Genomic DNA, 18,328 nt, shown 5'->3' on the forward strand with positions numbered 1-18,328 from the left:
GGCATACTCTACTATTTAGCAAAAATAAACTCAATATCTTAAAAGAAAATTACTCTTTGAGATAGCAAAATATAATAGCTTTTCATGGACATATTTCAGGAAATGATATCTTTGGTTGGAAATGATTTGAAAATTAGCCTGTGTCACCATGAATTGTTTTCAATCAATTTAGAGGCGGCAGACAGAATGATGAAGTAGGCAAAAGGCAAGCACTGGAACCAGAAAGACCAGGTTCAAATTCTCTATTTGTCATTTTCTTTGGAGCCCTTGCATAAACCTCTTAAACTTTCTCTTATCCTATCTGTAAAATGGGAGCATTACTCTCTCCCTCCCAGAGCTCTGAAGCAGTAACTAAAGCTCTGCCTTGGAGGCTCCAGGAGGATTTTCTCACCAGTAGCAACATTAAAGGGACATCTTTCTTCCAGACCCTGCCTTTTCCCTCCCTCTTAAGTCAAGAGTCATTTATTTACTAATCACTGCATTCCTGGAACTTCCAGGAAGTGAGTTCCCCTCTGATACTTGAATTTCTTTTTTAATGAATAAGACTGTCTCATTGCTTGGTTCCTTGCTGTGTGAGGCCATTGGTAGAGCTCTGACAGTGTTTTTCGTGAGCCAGTATCTATTTATATTAATGGATAATTCTTTCATAAGCACCTCATCCTGTAACAGTTGACCTTAAAATAACCATACATATGTACTTACCTATATGAAGGTTGTGACGCATGACATATGCTCAAATTAATTTAAGGCAATATTGTGAGTCATCAGTCACTTGAAAGTCCATTTATATAACATCTCTTCTAACCTCTTGTGCTAATAAATGTTCTTGGCATATTTAGTAAGACTCATATCAAGGAAGAAAAAAGAGAGCTCTATACACTGAACTTATGAACTGACATACTCATGTTCTTCCTATTATTTCATGATTTTAGACTTTTAAGAAAGTCAGGTAGGAGAGAGTAGGGAATGGTTAGGTCTGTTCTTACTTTGGTGTGAAGTCCAGGCAGCCCAGGAGAGAGGCAGGGTGTGAATGCAGATGTTTTCAAGCTGTTTTGTCACTTATGAGGCCTTGAATAAGTTGTTTTACTTCTTTAAGCTACAGTGTTCTATCTGCAAAAGAAAGATAATAAGAAAGATAATGAAAAAAATATCTTTTCCCTTAGGGTTTTGATAATTAAATGAGAAAATACATAATTAATGTTGGCTATTATTTTTATTGTTAATCCAGTCCTTTGAATGTCACCTCAAAAATAGGCATTTTTTTTAAACTGATGAATCGTATGTTTTTATTGAACAAAGGAGACTATAGGAGGCATTGTGAGAGAAGAAATTCAGTTCTTTGTATTGAAGTTCAGTCTCTCATGCCACTCATATATTGTGGTCCAAACATTTTCATTTTTAAGTACATAAAATGACATCATTGAAAAGAATGGGATTCTTTTCATTGCCTAGAAAATTGATGTAACTTGTGATTGTTACACTGGAATAGCGTCTTCAGTTTGGAGTAATTCAGTCTTGATCATCTCTTTTTGGAGTTTGTGAAAGATATGTATTTCTTGCATTGTGTTTCTTAGGTTTTGTTATTAGTCAATATTTAATTCAATGAAATGTTACCCCATCAATGATCTTTGAAACAGGATACTTTCAAGCTGGAATTCAGAGTTCTTTAAAAATTCATCCTTTCACCTGTTAGTACAGCTGTTGAATTCCTTTGAGGAGTTCCTGGTGAGAACATTTTCTTTGTTGGGCTGAATCCCCTTCTTTTTAGCTCCGCTTTAAAGTTTTAAAGAGAAGAATCTAGTTGCCATTCAATGTTGTTATAGAAATACACTGAGAAAGAAAAATGTCCTCTCAGGAGAAAGGTGTGGACGAAAATATTTCTCCAGACAATTTGGTGAAAATAGGATTATTTGTATTGATGTGCTAAATAAAAGGCCATTTTGAAAATGTTGCTTTCTTTATTTCCCGCCAGCCATTCCTCTATTTTGTATTCATTTAAATATCCATCAATTCAACAAATACTTGCTAAGCAACCAGCACATACTAGGTCCAGTTTATCTCTTAGTTTTTGTTTTGCTTGTCAAGATGTTCAGAATATAGATCTGGCACTTGGTTAGGGAGTTAAAACAGACCTGTATGTAGGCAATATTTAAAAACCAAAGGAGCAGTGCATAATCAGAATAAGAGTCCACATGTATTGAGTGTCTACTATGGGCCAAGAATTCTTCTGTGATTTACAACTACTAGCTCATCTAAATCTCACACTTTTTATATCAATGGTGTAGACTAAGGAATCAATGCATATGGATTTAGTAATTTACTAGCAATTTGGTACTGGAAATATTGGAAATAAAATTTGAACCAGTCTCTCCTCTGAGCATTCTTAACCACCAAATAATGCATATAAAAAATATATTCATAATTATTAGGGGCTTAGAAGACATCACACCATGAAGACTGTTACTGATGTCTAGGGGGTGACCATACAGTCCAGCATTGTAGGCAGAGCCTGTCACTGTGGATCATGAGTCTGACATAAGCCCAGATGAAAACAAACCCAACCCAAAGGGGGAATGAGAATATATATGTATATACATATATATAGACACATATATCAGGTCACATCAGATCAGTTGCTCAATCGTGTCTGACTCTTTGAGACCCCATGAATTGCAGCACGCCAGGCCTCCCTGTCCATCACCAACTCCCGGAGTTCACTGAGACTCATGTCCATCGAGTCAGTGATGCCATCCAGCCATCTCATCCTCTGTCGTCCCCTTCTCCTCTTGCCCCCAGTCCCTCCCAGCATCAGAGTCTTTTCCAGTGAGTCAACTCTTCGCATGAGGTGGCCAAAGTACTGGAGTTTCAGCTTTAGCATCATTCCTTCCAAAGAAATCCCAGGACCGATCTCCTTCAGAATGGACTGGTTGGATCTCCTTGAAGTCCAAGGGACTCTCAAGAGTCTTCTCCAACACCACAGTTCAAAAGCATCAATTCTTCAGCGCTCAGCTTTCTTCACAGTCCAACTCTCACATCCATACATGACCACAGGAAAAACCATAGCCTTGACTAGACGAATCTTTGTTGGCAAAGTAATGTCTCTGCTTTTCAATATGCTATCTAGGTTGGTCATAAGTTTTCTTCCAAGGAGTAAGCGTCTTTTAATTTCATGGCTGCAATCACCATCTCCAGTGATTTTGGAGCCCAAAAAAATAAAGTCTGACACTGTTTCCACTGTTTCCCCATCTATTTCCCATGAAGTGATGGGACCGGATGCCATGATCTTTGTTTTCTGAATGTTGAGCTTTAAGCCAACTTTTTTACTCTCCTCTTTCACTTTCATCAAGAGGCTTTTTAGTTCCTCTTCACTTTCTGCCATAAGGGTGGTGTCATCTGCATATCTGAGGTTATTGATATTTCTCCCGGCAATCTTGATTCCAGCTTGTGTTTCTTCCAGTCCAGCGTTTCTCATGATGTACTCTGCATAGAAGTTAAATAAACAGGGTGACAATATACAGCCTTGACGTACTCCTTTTCCTATTTGGAACCAGTCTGTTGTTCCATGTCCAGTTCTAACTGTTGCTTCCTGACCTGCATACAAATTTCTCAAGAGGCAGATCAGGTGGTCTGGTATTCGCATCTCTTTCAGAATGTTCCACAGTTTATTGTGATCCACACAGTCAAAGGCTTTGGCATAGTCAATAAAGCAGAAATAGATGTTTTTCTGGAACTCTCTTGCTTTTTCGATGATCCAGCGGATGTTGGCAATTTGATCTCTGGTTCCTCTGCCTTTTCTAAAACCAGCTTGCACATTAGGAAGTTCACGGTTCACATATTGCTGAAGCCTGGCTTGGAGAATTTTGAGCATTACTTTACTAGTGTGTGAGATGAGTGCAATTGTGCGGTAGTTTGAGCATTCTTTGGCATTGTCTTTCTTTGGGATTGGAATGAAAACTGAGCTTTTCCAGTCCTGTGGCCACTGCTGAGTTTTCCAAATGTGCTGGCATATTGAGTGCAGCACTTTCACAGCATCATCTTTCAGGATTTGAAATAGCTCAACTGGGATTCCATCACCTCCACTAGCTTTGTTCTTAGTGATGCTTTCCCACTCCAGTGTTTCCTTTTGATTAACATCTTGCATTGGTGTGGTACATTTGTTATAACTGATGAGCAAAAGGTACATTATTATTAACTAAAGTACCTGGTTTACCTTAGGGGATTACTCTGTTTTGTACATTCTATGGATTTTGACAAACTAGCAATACCATCCACCGTTAGAGAGTCATACAGAAGAGTGTCACTGCCCTAAAAATCACCTGTGCTCCACCTGTACATCCCTTCCTTCCCCTTCCCCAACCCTTGGGAACCACAGGCCTTTTAACCATTTTACCTCTTCCAGAATGTCATATAGTTACAATCATGTAGTATGTAGGCTTTTCAGACTGCCTGCTTTCTGTTGGTAATATGCATTTAAGATTCCTGTGTGTATTTTCATGGCTCAAGTACATATTTTTATTGCTGAATAATATTCCACTGTATGGATGGACCTAAGTATTTTTCTTCATTCACCTATCTAAGAACATCTTTGTTGCTTCCACATTTTGGCAGTTATGAATAAGGCTATTGTAAACATTCACATGCAGGTTTTTGTGTGGACAAAAGTTTTCATGTCAAATACCAAGGAGCATGTTTTCTGAATTACACATAAAGACTATGTTTAGCTTTGCAATAAACCACCAAACTGTCTTTCAAAGTGACTGTACCATTTTTCAGTCTTATCAACAATGAATGAGTGTTGCTATTACTTTACATCCACATTTGGTATTGTTGATGTTCTGCTGCTGCTGCTGCTGCTGCTGCTGAGTCACTTCAGTTGTGTCTGACTCTGTGTGACCCCATAGACGGCAGCCCACCAGGCTCCCCCGTCCCTGGGATTCTCCAGGCAAGAACACTGGAGTGGGTTGCCATTTCCTTCTCCAGTGCATGAAAGTGAAAAGTGAAAGTGAAGTCGCTCAGTCGTGTCCGACCCTCAGCTACCCCATGGACTGCAGCCTACCAGGCTCCTCTGTCCATGGGATTTTCCAGGCAAGAGTACTGGAGTGGGGTGCCATTGCCTTCTCCGGTTGATGTTCCAGGTTTTAGTTATCCTAATAGACATGGAGTGTTATCTAGTTGTTTTAACATGCAATTGCCTAAAGCCACATGATGTTGGCATCTTTTCATATGCTTATTTTCCATCTGTATATCTTCTTTGATGAAGTATCTATTAAGATATTTTGTCCACTTTTTAACTGTTTTCTTACTGTTGAGTTTTAAGAGTTATTCATATATTTTGGATATGGCTCTTTTATCAGTATGTGTTTTGCAAAAACTTTCTGCCAGTCTGTGGCTCATCTAGTCATACTCTTAACAATGTCTTTCAGAGAGCAAAAGCTTTTAATTGTAATAAAGTTCAACTTATCAGTGATTTCTCTCATGGATCATGTCCTTGCTGTTTTATCTAAAAAGTCATCTCCATACCCAAAGTAATCTAGGTTTTGTCCTGTGTTATTATCTCAGAACTTTGTAGTTTTTCTTTCTGCATTTAGGCCTATGATTTGAGTTCATTTTTTTTTGTGACAGATATAGTCTAAATTAATTTTTTTCTTGTAGATTTTCAGGCATTTCACACCATCTATTGAAAGACTGAGATGTATGGAAAGAGTAACATGAAAACTTACATTCCCATATATAAAGTAGATAGCCAATGGGAATTTGCTGTATGGCTCAGGGGAAAGAAAAAGACTGTCTTTTCAAGGTAGAAAGGTAGTCTTTCTCCATTGTACTGCCCTTCGTCCTTTGTCAAAGATCAGATGACCATATATGTGTAGGTCTATTTCTCCGCTCTCTCTTCTGTTTTATTGATCTCTGTTAACTCACCAGTATCACACTGTGTTGATTATGTAGCTTTATTGTAAATCTTGAAGTCAGATAGTGTCATGTTCGTTGTTGTTCTTGCCCACTATTTCGTTTGCTATGCCGCGCCTTTCCATATAAACTTCTGAATCCGTTTGTTGATAGTCATAAAATTATTTGCTGGAATTTTGATTCAGATTGTGTTGAATTAATAGGTCACATTGGAAGGACTGATATCATAACAATATTGTGACTTCCTACTCTTAAACATGAAGTATTTCTCTATTTGTATATATATGTTCTTTGATTTCTTCATTCAAATCTTGTGATTTGTATATCTTTACACAAACACACTACTTATACTGTATAGATCCTAAAAGAAATATTAAGCTATATGGAGTAAAAATCAGCAAATACAATCTTTTATATTAAAAAATGGAGAAACAGAATTCCAGAAAGAAAATGAGACTTTCACAGACATAAACAGAGGGGGAACTAGTACTCAAGTTTTCTGACTTATAGTCCTTTTCAGGGGATTTACTTTTATCATAACATTATGTAGCTTCTTTAGTATTAGTTATCTAACACACTGTCTCAAAATTTGGTAGTTTAAAACAATGACTATTTATTATCTCATAGTTTCTGTGGGTCAGGAATCAGAATGGCTAAGCTAAGTGCTGCTGGCTTATGAGATTTCAGTAAGATGTGGTCTCACTGAAGTGTCAAATAGAGGCAGATCCACGTCTACGCTCATTCATGTGTTTGGTGATTAACCACAAGTCCTTGTCACATGGACCACTCCAAAGGGCTGCTGGATTCCTCCAGGGAAACTGATGAGAAAGAGAGACACAGACACAGAGACACAAAAGCAGTGAGAGAGAGGTGGGGAGGGAGGGAGAGAAAGAGAATACTCAAGACAGAAGCTCAAAAGTGACATCTAATCGCTCTATCATATGCTGTTACAACTGGGTGACTGAATAAAACCCACACACTCAAGGGAGGGGATTCCACAAGGGTGTGGATACCAGGATACCAGGAGGCAGGAATTATTAGGAATTATTATTATTATTATCTTTAAGACTCTACTACTACCCTAGATTCTGGCTTCAGCCTTTCTGGGGCCAAGTAATCAAGAACTAAGAAGAATTGATGATGGAATTCCTCCTTGTTTGCATCCTTCCTTTACTCAGAGAGGAGAGAGGCTGCTGGTCATAGAAGGGGTGGGGAACTCATTCTTTTACATAGTAACACAGTTAGATCTTGCACAAAGTTACCATGAATCTCTGATCTTAGGGTTCAGTTCAGTTCAGTCACTCAGTCGTGTCCAACTCTTCGCGACCCCATGAATCCCAGTATGCCAGGCCTCCCTGTCCATCACCAACTCCTGGAGTTCACTCAGACTCATGTCCTTCGAGTCACTGATGCCATCCAGCCATCTCATCCTCTGTCATCCCCTTCTCCTCCTGCCCCCAATCCTTCCCAGCATCAGAGTCTTTTCCAATGAGTCAACTCTTCGCATAAGGTGGCCAAAGTACTGGAGTTTCAGCTTTAGCATCATTCCTTCCAAAGAAATCCCAGGGCTGATCTCCTTCAGAATGGACTGGTTGGATTTCCTTGCAGTCCAAGGGACTCTCAAGAGTCTTCTCCAACACCACAGTTCAAAAGCATCAATTCTTTGGCACTCAGCCTTCTTCACAGTCCAACTCTCGCATCCATACATGACCACAGGAAAAACCATAGCCTTGACTAGATGAACCTTTGTTGGCAAAGTAATGTCTCTGCTTTTGAGTATGCTATCTAGGTTGGACATAACTTTTCTTCCAAGGAGTAAGCATCTTTTAATTTCATGGCTGCAGTCACCATCTGCAATGATTTTGGAGCCCCAAAAAATAAAGTCTGACACTGTTTCCCCATCTATTTCCCATGAAGTGATGGGACCGGATGCCATGATCCTCATTTTCTGAATGTTGAGCTTTAAGACAACTTTTTCACTCTCCACTTTCACTTTCATCAAGAGGCTTTTTAGTTCCTCTTCACTTTCTCCCATAAGGGTGGTGTCATCTGTATATCTGAGGTTATTGATATTTCTCCCAGAAATCTTGATTCCAGCTGGTGTTTCTTCCAGTCCAGCGTTTCTCATGATGTACTCTGCATATAAATTAAATAATCAGGCTGACAATATACAGCCTTGACATACTCCTTTTCCTATTTGGAACCAGTCTGTTGTTCCATGTCCAGTTCTAACTGTTGCTTCCTGACCTGCATACAGATTTCTCAAGAGGCAGGTTGGGTGGTCTGGTATTCCCATCTCTTTCAGAATTTTCCACAGTTTATTGTGATCCACAACAGTCAAAGGCTTTGGCATACCAATACAATTAAGTCTGTTCTTCTCTCCACATATAGGCCTGGCTTTAGCTGTCTCACCTGATGATTTTTTTCTTTTATTTTAGGGAAAAAAAACCTATCCCAGATGATAAGAGACTTTAAAATTTTAATGACCTTTCATGTAAGTTGATTTTCTGAAACACTTTTTTTCACATGGTTCTTAGCATATATCTGTATTCATATATAGAGAGAAATATGACTATTAAGCTGAAGAAAACTAAATTAGAAACACCATTAAAAGCAAAAAGATACACACACATATGTTTTTGTCTCTTTAAAAAATTCAGGTGTTATTTTATTATTAAAAATAATTTGACCATGCCCATGGCATGTGGGATCTTAGTTCCCAGACCAGGGATGGAACCCACCCCTCCTGCATTGAAAGCATGGGGTATTAACCACTGGCTCACCAGGGAAGTCCAATAAGATGATAATTTTAAAACAGCCACATGAGCAAGGCAATACTGTTGTTCTATACATGACAGAGGGAGATCTAAGAATTGGCTCAACATCATGCATCTACAGTTGAACCCCATCCTTGATTATTTGGCACCATAATTAGATTCAGGTAATATATATGCCTCTGAACCAAACAACAAAACAAGGAGAAAGCCTGAAGGATGGGAAGGAAACTTCATGTGACTTCATCTCATCATTAGACACCACATCTGAGGCCACTAACTCTGAAAAGATTCCCTTTTATAAAGACTGCTGGAGGGAGAGGGGAAAATGTCATTTAACCCAGGGCTTAGAATAAGTACTGTGAATCTTTAAAACTTGGGTGTGGATATTAAACTCTGGAAAGAACTGAACTTAAAAACTTCAGGCTTTTTCTCAGATTCTCTTTTCCTGTAATTTGTGGAAAGAGTTATTATGTAGATGTTCTTTGCACAGAAAGATCACTGTGATATAGCTTGAGTTTTTTCAGAGATAAAGCAAATTTGAAAATTAAGACATTCAAGATGATATGGACCCAAAACCTCAACAATTCTCCATAATAATGTAAAAACAATGTTTCCATTTTAGCTAGCAATTCATTGTACTATATTATATTTCTCTTAGGTCAAATATATTTTCCACATTAAGATTTATATTTATTAATCTCTCAAAAACATTTATAATATTTGGGAAATGGGTATGAGTTCTTGTCTCATAGTTGGGGAAAGGTCAAAGAGAAAGACGGAGATGATCAAAGGTATGGTAGCATCTAAATGCTGTTAGAGGAATCCTGAAAGGAATTGGATTGACTGAATTGTAGAAGTACCATGTGCAGAATTTTCCAGAATGAGTAATCCCAACTTTTAAAATTATATGGATGCTGTCTGTTGTGCTAACGTCCAGAGATAAAGTGATCTAAATATTAAGGCCTAATTTCTGTGGGACTTATTGGGGATTGTCCTGAAATGAACAGGCTTCCCTGGTGTCAGTAACTCCTGGAAGAAAGGCTACCTTTCCATGAATACAAAGATTTAGATACACTTTCTCATTGTTAACTACTAGAAAACTCGACAAAATATATGAAATGATTTTATTTGACACTGTACAATGGTGCAGAACTGTGATTTCTGAAAGAAGACAAACAAATGAACTCTACAATTGCCCTAGCTTTATGCTTGGCAGAATTTTCAAACCAAGGCACAGGAAATGGGACTACAAACATTGACCAGTCATGTTGAGTTGGAGACCACAGAGACTGGAGTTCAGAAAGGCCAGTGTGTCTGGGTAGAATTTGCAAAGCAGATGATCTTGAAAAGGTACACATGCTGAGAAATAGCTTGAGAAATACGCATGTTTCTGTCCTTGAATCTTTGGTTGAATATCAACCTGCACAGGAAAGAATGACATTTACAAAGCTGGATAAAGAGCAGCTTCTGAGGAAAGAGTAGTTCCTGGGCTGGGGGTAGAGGTTGTATGCCAAACAAATCCCAGAATTTATACAGGACTTGGAATAATTTAAATCTCCAAGTCTAAATAAGAGACTAGAGTGAATATAAAGAAGATTCATTAAAGAATCCTGGAGGGAAAACTAGTCTAGACTCATAATCTAAGCTTGAAAATCTCAAAATGATCAAACTAACATGCAAATTATTTAACCACACACAGGAACAAAAAGCTAACATTCTTTAATGAAATGTAACAAAATCCAGCTTTGCAAAAATTAAAATCACACTGTCCGGGATCCAATTAAAACAACAAATTGCTGAGCATGAGAAGAAGCAAAAAAAAAAAAAAAAAAATTAAAGCATAGCCAGGATAGAGATTGGTCAAGGGACTTCCCCTGGTGGTTCAGCAGTAAAGACTCTGTTTCCAATGCAGGGGGCTGTGGGTTTGATCCCTGATTGGGGAACTAAGATCTCATGTGCTTTGTGGTGTGGCCAAAAAATGAAAACAGCAAAAAAAAAAAAAAAAAAAAATCCTAACAAAAACGTAATTGCAAAAAGTATGAATTCCTATAGCATCAAGGATGGTAATTCATTAAAAGAGAAAGAGCATTTAAAAAAACCAGTCAAGAAACCTCTGGTTAATAGAAAACATGCTTAATCTGAAAGAAGGCAGAAAAGGAGGGAAAGATACAACAGAAAGGATGCATGCAAAACAAATACAAGAGAGTAGATTTAAACTGAACATATGATAGTTACATCCAATTTAAACATTCTAAGCACTCCAATAAGAAGGCAGAGATTATCAAACTGGATAAAAGTTAGACCCAAATATATGCTGTATATAAGAAACTGTGAAAGAGACAGGTTAAACATAATAGAACAAAAAAACGATACAGCATGCAACCACTACGTGTAAGAATTCCGAAGGGACTATATTGATATCAAAAATGACTTCAGAAAAAAGGATTACATAAGGGATATAGATGATTTTTTAGTAATAATAAGTCAATTTATCAGGAAAACTTCGTCCTCAATGTGTATGGGCCCAACAGTAGAAATACAATAAAATGCACAGAGCAAAAACTGGCCAAACTCTAAGGACACATTTACAAATCAACACTAATAGGAGACTTCAAAATTCCCTTTCTTTTGTAATTTGAGCAAGTAGACAGAAAGATCAATAGGTATTTAGAACACAATGCTAGGAGTCAACTTCAGCTAATTGAAATATACAGAACACTTCACCCAACTATGGGAGAATGTATATTCCATGAAGGTGCTCATTGAACGTTCAACAAGGTAGACTGTCTTTTGGATTATAAACGAAACCTCAACTAACTTAAAACTTTGAGTTTCAGATCATGGATTTCCCTAGAGGTCCAGTGGTTAGGAGTTCGCCCTCCAAAGCAGGGGGTACAGATTCAATCCCTGCTCAAGAAGCTAAGATCTCACATGCCTTGCTGCCAAAAAACCAAAACATAAAACAGAAGCAATATTGCAAATTCAGTGGTCTATATTAAAAAACATTTTAAAAAAAGAGTTTGAAATCAAGCTAGAAATTATATATGAAATTAAACTAGAAATCAATAACAAAAAAGATACCTGGAAAATCCTCAAATCCTTGGATATTAAGTCACACGTTTCTAATTAACTTATAAAGGAAGAAATCACAAGAGAAATAGAGGCTATTTTTAACTGACTGAAAACAGAGTCTAACACAAATGCAGCAAAAGCACTGCTTGGAGGGAAATATGTGGCTTTAAAACTTATATTGTAAAAGGGAAAAAGGCCAAAATTAATTATCTAAGCCTCCACTGGAAGAAGGTAGAGAAAGGAGAATGCAAACCCAAAATAAGTAAAAGGAAGGAAATAGGAAAGAAAAGAGAATAAATCAGCTAAGATCTCAATGGGAGACTTTCGTGAGTACTGAGAGCAGTCATAAGTTATATTGTCTTTGTGTTCTTTATGCTTACTGTTCTTGTCTATTCTCTCCTGTCTTCAATACATGTTAAGAGCTACATCTTAGTCCCCACGGTCACGGGGACTTCAAGGAAAAGTCAGTTACCAGGGCTGAGTGTTGAACCACCGCAGTCTGACAGACAATGAATTCAAGACGGCAGGAGGAGGTCCATGGAGAGTAGAACTGGAGAGTGTAGCCAGATGCTTGAGGTCTGTGGCAAGCCACAATTAGGAGAGATAGAAGACTCATATGAAAAAATTCTGGAGATTCCTAGAAATATGTGGATGAGGAAACCTGAGAAATTAGTGGACTTTCTGCAGTAGGCTAGGATCAGGACTTTGAGATTTAGGAATTAAAGAAACATGTTCTCTTCTAGGCTAGCAAAGCATGGGATTATTTGAGTCAATAATTTTGGTAAAACTATATTCTCTGTGGTTAAGAATGGGCTTTGAAAGAAGAAATTTTCACTGTGAGAAAATGGCATGGGGCTTAATTTAGGAAGAAAATCAGTTGACAGGACATAAGAGTTGTGGAGGGGGGAAGCTGTAATGTAATGTAATGATGTAGGTGACCTAGACTGTCTCAAACCATATGCTGTCATACAGGAACCAGTGTTTTAGATGATGGCCACTTTTAGATAATGGGAAGTCCCACTAAAGCCTCAGTCTTCTTCCCACTAGAAGACCTTTTTGATACAGTAAGTTGGCATACATACGGATATTTAAGTTGCAGACTTTCAAGAGATGACAATGTGCATTCCATCAATGCCAGGCATGAGTGAAATTGCAGCTTGCCCTCCATCTCTTATTCCTGACAGTCTTTCAGCTCTACAACCTTCCACTTCCTCTCCTTCCTCCAATCAGTAGCTCTTCTTACTGATTCCCTGGATGCCAGCCCTTGTATGCCAGCTGTTGCACTGTACTATTGTATTTTTCAAGGTACTGCACTATAAGATTAAAAATGTTTAGATTTTGTGTTTGTTTTTTAATGTATTATTTGTGTGAAAAGTCTTATAAAGCTATTACAGTACAGTACTGTATAGCTGATTGTTTTAGTAGGGTACCCAGGCTAACTTTGTTGGACTTACGAACAAATCGGACTTAAGAATGGGCTCTGGGAATGGAACTCATTTGTATGTAGGAGACTTGCTGTATATGACAACCTTTCCCATACGTGATTATTTTTTCTGATTAGTAGCGTGTGATAAATTGAATGATTGAAAGTCATATATTCAACAAATATTTATTGAATCCTTTCTATGGACCATGTGGTATTTTAACTTGTGAAAACTCAGGAATGAACAAGAGAGACATCCTCTTTGCTTTCATGGAACACACCTTCTAGTGGGAGGAAAAATGGGAAACAAATAGCCAAAGAAGCAGATATAGAAGATAACTTTGTGCTTTCTAGAAGAAAAGTGTGGTGAGACTGAGTGGCTGGCAGGAAAGTGGGTGTAATCTTAGTTAAGGTGGGCAGCAGAGGCCTCTTTGCACAAGGTCTGACTTGAAGCTGAGTGATGAGAAGACAGCCAACTATGCAAAGAAACTTCTATGCAGAGAAAAGTACACATTTCCAAGCTGGGATATGCTGACCATTTGCAACTCGGTTTGTCTAGGAGATGTTGGCGCGAATAGCAAAGATAATCTAGAGGTGACTCAGCAGCCCTAATTTGGTCCTCTTTCCACCATTCTTTAACTTTGGTGTTCAGTATTTTCACCTATTAAAGCTGTGTACTCAGTCCCTCTTCTGTTCCCCCAAGTTTGCAGAATGGCTGGAAACATTGGATTAAGATCCCTTACATGAAAGCAAGTGATCCCTTACAGGATGCTGAAAACAACAGCATCCTCTCGCCAGAGGGAGGTTGAGAGAGCTGCCTGATCCCCCCTTAGAGATCCATGGAGGAGATCCATCTAAGAAGACTTAGATGTCCACGGAACCCCACCAGATCTTTCTCCACTTGGGTTCATTTTTTGCATGTACTTGAAAAGTAGTTAAAAGGAACCGCTTGCTCTGTGCCCCTAGGATTAGGGTTAGCTTTGGAAGAAAGGTTGTTAAGGTCCCTGCAAAGAAAAATGCTAGTGCAGAGTGGAATGTGGCCCAGTGCTTTGTTCTTCTTTGGAACACCAGAGAGTAAGAGACCTACTCACTTGGCAATGCGGTTTAGCCCCCATCCTACTGTACCTGGGCCATGCCCAAGCTCAGAACCACATTCTGCCTCAATTAGGGCTAACACTTTAGGGATATGTTTGAATTGTTTGCTTCAGGCCAAAGCCAGTAAATGCATTAGGAAGCTTTAAAAAAGCTTTTCTCTTGTTTATGAGAAAGATAAATAGTTGCATTTGAGTTTATGACCCCACTTTTTGGTGAAAGTTTTAAAGACAATTTCTAGCCCCACAGTGATGGTGGGGGAGCATACACACGTGCACACACATACACAGACACAGGTGTGGGTGAATATACATGCACCTTCGTGCACACACACATTGGCTTTGTGAGAATGCAAGCCTATTACACATCCAGGATGATTTCAGTTAAATGTAATTGAACAGGAAGGAAGCAATTTCCAGAAGACACAGGTACACCAAAAGGAATCCACTGTGTTGGGAGAATTGAGGAATGGTTAGTGATGTTACACAGATGGTCTGCAACTCATGAATAACCCATGAGAAGACTAACAATAGGATGGCCCTCCATAATGCTGAGTATTTATGACTCAATAGAACATGTACACAGATCACTTATTGGAGACATCTCAAGTAGTCTGAATGGTTATCTCATTAAGGGAAGCACTTGGTATCTACAGACATATAAATGGGAGTGTAGCTCCCATTGAATAGTTGTAATTTATGTTTGGAACTTAGTGAAGCATCCTTAATCTAAACCTTTAGAAGGGCGGTAGTAATTCTATCTCCCCACCATCTATGAGGTGACCTCAGGGCAGTGTACCCATTTGGACTGGCAGGCAGCCCTGAGGAATGATGCAGGCTGAGCTACAAAACCAGCTCCTTTCCTCAAAGGTCTTCGTGCCTATCTAGGGGCTGCTGCTGCTGCTGCTAAGTCACTTCAGTCGTGTCCGACTCTGCAACCCCATAAACGGCAGCCCACCAGGCTCCCCTGTCCCCGGGATTCTCCAGGCAAGAACACTGGAGTGGGGTGCCATTGCCTTCTCCTATCTAGGGGCAGAGATGGCAAATCTGTAGACCAGCTTTTGGTGAACATTCTGTTGCTCTTGATCCTCGTCTACCCCTCATTTACAAAGACTGAATTAGTAGCCAACTTGAATTTCCAACTTCTCTTGTGAAACAGGAAGATCCAACAACACTAGGCTTGTTTTCTTGCAGGACTGCCTCAGCTGGACTTGGGAGCAGCTCCCTACTTAGAACGAATGAATGGATTTTTCCCTTAGGTCCTCACCTGGCCCATTTACATACTTTTCATTTGATTTTGTGGCTCCTGATTGGGAGACATTATATCTGCCTGTCCCCTTACTATCACTCTTCAGGAGCAAGGTCTGGTACATAACAGCATGTCTTTGTCTCACAAGTAGATTGTATTCTGAAGTCCGGTGGTAAGTAAGATTTCTGGAACTAAACCCATTTTTTCACAACAAAAATATTACTTCAGTTTTACAACTATTAAGTGAACTCCTGCAAGTGAACTATAATGTGAATCACCATGCAAGGCACATGGGAAGGGGGTAGGGTGCATGGAACAAAAGACATTGTTCTCGCTCCCAAGGGTCCAGGTGAGGTCATTAATATTTATTTAACGTGTAGCACATTTGAAATGGAAACACAGTGGGAAATATAACTTGCAATCGTTTGCTAAATTACAGAAAAAGGAAAATTGCATGTGACATGTTTTATCCCAAAACCTGTTTCCTGTGGATAAACAAAGATAATCATAAATAGATGGTGACTATTGTTAGCATTCAGAAGGAGACCTTTGAACAACTGTAAAGAATTTAGAGGTTAAGGGTACTTGTTCCCGTTCTTAAAACATTTTTGGAAGATTTTGAACCTTTATATTATTTTTCTACATTTCTTTTTCAGGAAATGCAAATGGTAGGGTGGAGGGGGAAGAGAGAGGTGACTAAGGAGATAAGAGGGGGAAAGTATGAAAAAGAAAGATGAGAAAGGGTTAAAAAAGATATGAGTGCTCATGTAAAAAAGTAGATTCTTAAGTTGGAACTTATTTAAGATGGGGGAGAGAGAGAGAGGGAGGGAGGGAAGGAAGGAAGGTGGGAGAAGAGGGAAAAGGAGGGACAAAGGGAGAAACGCCGGTGTATGTGTTCTTGATCTGAGTACTGATAAAGAATGATATATGTGGGATGCGAAAAATGGTACAGTTGAACTTATTTACAAAATAAATAGAATCACAGATGTAGAAAACAAACTTATGGTTATCAGGGGATAAGTGGGGAGGGATAAATTAGGAGATTGGCATTGACATGCATGCACTACTGTCTATGAAATAGACCACTAATAAGAACCTGCTGCATATCACAGGGGACTCTATTCAATACTCTGTAAATTACCTTCATGGGAAAATATTCTAAAAAAGAGTGGATATATGTCTGCATATAACTGATTCCCTGTTCTGTACAGCTGAAACTAACACAACACTGAAGATCACCTATGCTTCAGTGAAGATCAGTTTAAAAGCAGAATGACACAGACACCACTGTTATCAAAGTCAGCAATGTCTCTCACATTGGAAAATCTAAAGATCAGTTCTCAGCCTTCATCCTGCTTTATTTATCAGAGCCGTTTGCCACAGTGGACCACTCCATCCCTCTAGGACTTCTTTGGCTTCCAGGACACAATATGCTCTTGGTTTTCCCACCTTACTGGCTGCTTTTTCATTTTCTTTTGCAGATTCCTCCTGATTCCCCTCCCCGTTTTCCTGGTAGAGTGCACCAAGGCTCATTGCTTGAGTATCTTGGCTTTTTTCATCTACCCGTTTTCCCGTAGGGATCTCATTTGCTTCCTGGCTTTAAGTATCATCTCAGTGGTACTGATCCTCAAATTCATGCCTCGGCTGCCAGCTCCAGACTTGTGGATCCCTGGTACACTCTACTGTCTCCACTGAGTGTCTAGTAGGCATCTTAATATTAGCACAAAAATGAATTGAAATCAATGAATCTTTCAAATTTTTTTCTCTCTCAGCTTTCTTTGTCTCAAATAATAGAAACACCGTTCACTTTGGTTTAGGCAAAAGCCTTCAGAATCATTCTTCACTTGCCTGTTTATCTCAACCTACTTTTAATCTGTCTGCAGATTGTATATGACCTTAAAAATCCAAATTCAAGCAACTTCTCATCACTTGCATCATTACCATGTTGTTGTTTATAAGCCACCATCCTCCCTGGGTTATGGCAGTAACTTTTGTGTTCCCATTCTTATACCACCAACAGTGTATCTTCAACACCGGAGCAATTATTTTTTATATCTGAGTAAGATCATGTCCAGTCTCTGTATAGAATCCACCAATGTCTCTCCATTCACTCAGAGCAAAATTTCATATCCTTACAACAGTCTCTAAGCCTACACGATTTAGAAGCCCATCTTTCTGGACTCATCTTCAACAGCTCTTCGTTCTTACTGCATTGCAGCCCTACTGATCTTTTTACCATTCTTTGAACATTTCAGGCAAGTCCACGGACCCAGTACCTTTGCATTTGCTGTTTTTCTGCTTAGAATGTTAGTGTCATAGATATATGCTCCAGCCCTTTCCTCAAGTTAACTACTTGAGATGGGGCCTTTCTAAACCGCCTTATTCAAAACTGGACCTCTGTGTACCTGCCAGGCATCTTCAGTCTCTCTTCCTTTTTCATTTTCTCCATAACACTTATCACCTCTTTAGAGACTGTATCTTCTATTTGTTTGTGTTTTGTACATTCCCACTAAAAAATGGGCTTCGTTATCTATTTTATTTATTGATATGCTCCCAGAACCCAGAATGATACTTTACAAAGTAGGAGCTCAATAAGTAGGTGTGAGATGAATGAATGAGTGAAAGGAAGTGTTATGACTAACTTATCGATCCATGAACCACCTAGTTTAAACTGCAGGTAGCATCATTACCCCAAGATAATCAGTTCCTAGACCAGTGGTCCCCAATCCTTTTGGAACCAGGTACCGATTTCTTGGAAGACATTTTTTTCTGTAGACTTGGAGTGGGGATGGTTTGGGGATGATTCAAG

Source organism: Bos indicus, chromosome 28, assembly GCF_029378745.1.
Source record: "Bos indicus isolate NIAB-ARS_2022 breed Sahiwal x Tharparkar chromosome 28, NIAB-ARS_B.indTharparkar_mat_pri_1.0, whole genome shotgun sequence".
Lineage (NCBI taxonomy): Eukaryota > Metazoa > Chordata > Mammalia > Artiodactyla > Bovidae > Bos > Bos indicus.